The sequence below is a fragment of the Pteropus vampyrus genome, unplaced genomic scaffold (genome assembly GCF_000151845.1).
Source record: "Pteropus vampyrus isolate Shadow unplaced genomic scaffold, Pvam_2.0 Scaffold13, whole genome shotgun sequence".
Classification (NCBI taxonomy): domain Eukaryota; kingdom Metazoa; phylum Chordata; class Mammalia; order Chiroptera; family Pteropodidae; genus Pteropus; species Pteropus vampyrus.
This window is the reverse complement of record NW_011888794.1, coordinates 11,392,347-11,397,614: the sequence shown is the minus strand read 5'-3', so window position 1 is coordinate 11,397,614 and position 5,268 is coordinate 11,392,347.

The following is a 5,268-nucleotide window of genomic DNA, read 5'->3' as shown; positions in this document are numbered from 1 at the left end:
TTTATTAAAAATAACTAAAGGTAATCAAAAAATAAACATATTAGTGATTCAGTTATAACTAAAGAGTTGTCCAAATGATTGTATTACACCCAAGTGGCCATTTGAGATATGTCTCTGTATTTGTGTACTTCTGTATGTTTATAAATTAAATATAAGCTATTTGGAACCATAAGTCTTGAGATCACAATAGTTGTGTTACCTGAGAAAAATTACTAGCTCTTCAGATTTTTCTTCAATATTAGTAAAATGGTGAGAAAAACATTCTACTAGTCATAACTTGCAAGGTATTATAAAAATGTAGGTGAAAATACTTGATATTCTAAATCACAATGTACATTTCACTTACTCTTCTTAGAATTACTATGATTATATATTTGACTATTGCTTGATGCCTCTATATTATTATCCTTGTCTATAAATAGGACATAAAAGATCTTTATTGAACATCTTTTTCCCCCTATTGTATACACAATTGAAGGTTGTATTTTTGCATGTTTAGAATCTATTGTTTAGTGAAATTAATCTTGTTCTGTTTCATTGTTGCACGCATATACATTTTGCTACAAAAATGTCTTTCTTCTGCACAAGACTTTAATTTGTTTGGCACCATAGTTTCTCTGCCTTTTACGTTTCAAACTCAATGGTAGACATTGTTACTTTATATAAAATATAGCAGTTCTTAAAATTTCTTTTGGATCCACTGGTTAGCTGATTTCCAAGTCCCATTTTGTCATTCCATATTCACATTATAATCATTATACCAAAGTTGCGTATCATTATAATCATTATAATCATTATACCAAAGCAAGTATCATGTCTGAAGTGTTTAGGAAAGTCTTGTTTTGCCGTTAGCACTTGATGTAGTTTATTAGTAGAATGGCCGTGGACTTTGAGTCATAAGATCAGGAAGCAGTATTATCTCAGCCCTTTCATGCTTAAATCTTAGTCTAGTAAAAAATAAACAAACAAAAACTCTCTCTGAGCCTCATCATTTTATGTGTAAGGTGATTAATATCACACACTTTTTAACCGTCGGTATCTATCCCGATTTCAACTTTATAATCTCATATCTATCCCCATCAAAAACTTTGTTTTTCCTAAAGAATTACGAAAATTAAAATTTCAGTGTTAAAGAGGCAATAACCTACATCTTTTAATGCATAATAGATAATTTTCACAAACTAGTTTAGATTCTAGGACTCAGATGGCCTCTGTGGCATTTATCATTATCAAGGATGTGCGTCGAATAGGATAGTGTACCAGCTATTTCAGATTGTTTATATGTATATACGATGAAGAAGAGGAGTAAAGAGGTGGAGGAGGAAGACAGGGAATAGAAGGGAGAAGGACAGAGAGGAATAGAAAAAAAGAATAGAAAAGAGGAAGGAGAGAAAGGGAAGGGAAGGGAAGGGAAGGGAAGGGAAGAAGGGGAGGAAGGAAGAAACACAAGAGAAAAAGAGAAAGTATTCTGTAACTCTGAGCTCATGTGCATCCTGATTGTCTCTCTATTACAACAGCTGATGAAATCTGACTCACTCCTCCCTTAAGGTTATCAGCATACTGAAAAAGTCTTGTTCAATAACATTTATTGAATATCATGAGACAGCAAAAAGCGGCCATGCTTATATTCATGTTCTGAAACCACATATGTGATTTTCAAGTAATATAATAAAGAACGAACAAAGATCAAAGCAAACAGCCATATTAAATATATTAAAATAAGAGGAGAACTAACCGTATGAGAAAAGAGAAATAATTTGAAACGCTATAGCAAGATGGGTTAATTATTAAAATACTTTGAGAGGGAGATTGTCACTGTTGTACTGATGACATAATACTCTTCGATATCCTGAAATGTGAAACTTAATTTCACGTAAGGTTAGACAATATGGCATAATTCATTTGGATAAGGTCTATTCTAAAAATATTAAGTCAATTTTGCTACATTTTCAAAAGCAAGAGCTTCCCTTGAAGGGTGATTGAAAACAGCTTTCTAACTTAAGATCTTAGCTACCATTAGTCCCAATAAAGTCGATGATTTCTTCTGGGAGAATTTAATCAGTTGCTTGTGACATGGTACCAGCAACTCAATTCTATAAAACAATTGTGATTGATTACTGTTGTTTCGTGAATTGGCTAGAGAGAGCCTGAGAAAATCACTTCTACAGCCTACCTTTCAAAGTGCAACTTCAGAAAACGATGATCTAGATTTGAATTTTTTTTCTCATGACCATTCATAAAAAAATTCCTTTCATTACCATTTATTTATTTTCTAAACAGAAAACATCGATGATGATTACCATCTGTGATAGAAGTCACAGCAATTAATTGCAATGACATGTGGTAAGGTCCCTTTTCTCAAACCCTGAACTAGGTAATTATTGACATCCGCTGACCGGAACACAACAGGTGCACTTAGCGGTACACTTCCATTTTCAGTAAAGTACCATGGCAATCTAGGGTTTTTCCAAGTCAATAAACAGTGCCCAAACGGGGACTAGGATTGGCTATTTAGAAATGAGACAAAGTTATTCTGAATATAATGTGTCTTTTCCAATTTTATTTTGGTCTTCACAATGATCACTTTTATTCATAAGACATAGGATATCTTCTTCCTGCTTCTTTCTACATCAGTACACGTAAAGTGTAGATTCTCAGGGACTTTTTAAAAAAAGGCAGCCTACCAGAAGGGGTATTCATTATTACTTAGAAGGAAAAAAAATCACTTATAACTTCTGAGATAAGTTTGAATCAGCCATAGCACTTATGTCTCTTGTGTATATAGCACACCTTATTCTACATATTGACTGGGATTGAAGAGTTTTATGGGGTCATTTTAGATAGGGAAGCCAGAGAGATACCTTGAAAGAGTTGCCTTGCTAAAGAAGTAGTTTTGGCTATATTTTCTATATATTGCATCATTTAAAAAGTCAGATATTGCATATAACTTTAGAATTTATAAATTTACAAAGTCCTCAGTGTAATCTTTGTCATCTTATTTTCTATAAAGTTAGACGATATGGCATAATTCATTCATCATTATCCACAAAATAGGAAATCACAGAACTTCAGAAAAAAAGTGTCCTCTATGTTAGGGTATTAACTGATTACCCTTGAAAATGAAGCATCTAAACTTCTTACATCAGCTTAAGATTCAAATGAGGTAGGCATGTTCCTTCATAGTTTAAGTTAATTGTGACTGCAATAGACATTTTTTTTTTTTGGCCCCCAAATGCCTTCTCTACCTATTTGCCTTGCCTGGTGCTTCCCATTAAATGGTAAACTTCCAAGAATCAAAGTAAAAATCTCAAATCCATATAATTTATTAACATTTTCTATTAGTTTGTTACCTTAGCTATATTATCTTTAAGGTCTCTGGTGATTTCATAAAGGAATTGGAGAAAAGGTAAGATATGGATCAAGAGAAAGGATGGTGCCCGGGTGGGCAGCCAATGGGAAGAACTTGGAGAACCAGTGTAAGGAGAGTCCTAAGACCTGATAGGAAAGATGAGAAAATTGAAGCCTAGGTACATGCACAAATTTGGAAGAGTAGATATCAGACACATTTCCTTCAGACCTCTGATGAGGCATATTTTATGGAATCACTAATTCTTGAGAAAGAGTACTCAAGCAAAGAAATTTAATGATGGCTTGATAATTTATGCTTTGCAGTATCTTTTTTTCCCTATTAAATCCATTAAAGTTAATATGTGGAGGAGATAGCACTACCTAAACTATAATAATTAAGCTGTGACAGCTATTCCATTATGAAATACATTTGACAATTAATGTCATGGATTAGATTAATTACAGACTATATAAATAATATTGTTTTGAACTTAAGCAAAATTATTTATTAATATACTTCATAGCACTTCAAAATGTATTCTGAATGCCTACTTAAATTTTTTCTCTATAGTCTTTCAATAGCAACACAAGCAAAAAAAAAAAAAAAAAAAACCTTGGCTGTCAATATCTACTTGTCTGTTTTATTTCTAATGTATTTAATAAATGTTAAAAGCATAACAAATATTAAGAATGATATTTTAGGTTTAGATCAGTAGGTAATAAATTTCTATTATGAAATGGAAAGAAGATCCTGACATATTTCTTCCTAATATATATGTCCTTTGCACCATCGATGTAATTCATGAATGTTTCAAAGAACATAGATTCTCAAGAGAAGTAGTAGAATAGTTTTCACTGGGGTTTATTTGGGAGAAAAACTTAAAATTTTTTTCCACATAAATTTATACCAGAATGAAATGTATGTTTCAAAACTTTAACCGTGTACAAAGGTCTAATGAATTCTAGCCAGTAAGATCCAAAATTCTAAGAATGTGTTGAGTGACAGCTTCAGGTTAAGCAGAATATATTTTCCGTTTTAGTTAAAATTCTTGTTTATCTGTGTTTGATTTGCTTATTTGCAGTGAAACTTAAAGTTTGACTTCTAGAGCTTGAATTAATGTGTACAGCCAGTTTCTATACTTCTTTAGAAACATTTTTTAAATGTATGACAAGCCATTTGAAATATAAGCTAATGTGTCTACTGCATGTCTCAGAACAATTTAATTACATTTCATTAATTCAGAAACACAACACATTTTAATTTGCCTAAATATGAAAAGGCTGAGACCTTAGGTGGTTTTATACATCATTAATTCAACATGAGATTATACAGCTGTAGCTCACTAGTTTTAAGTTTTACTATTAACATACACATAAGATACCAAGATGTTTAAGGAAATAGCAAAGCTAGATCATGTGTTGAAAGCAAACTACACTCTATTAAAGAAAATATAAATCTAAAGGGTGGCTACTGTTATATACTAAGATCATTTTGAATGATCCATAAGTACATGATATGATCTTTAAATTACTCTATTTTAAAGAAGGTAACCAAAGATACTTTTGATGCAATATCTATAAAATCACAAAATAAAAGACTTCTTGAATACCTTGGAAAGATGTCCAGATAATTTTCAAACTGGGAACAATATCTTTGGCCCTTCTTTCTTCCTCTTGCCTGGGACTCAGATATGATGGCTTGAGCTCTGTAAGGGTTTTGGACCATCTGGAATCTAGGATGAAGAAGGTGCCACTAAAAATGATAGAATAAACATGGAGGGAGCTTGGGTCACTGGCACTATGAATCTATTTACCAGCCCTGAACTGTCTTTCTTCAGACTTCTTTGTTTCTGAGAGAAATAACTTTCTATGATGTTGAAGTCACTATCTGTCACCTCTCTCTCCCTCTCCCTCTCCCTC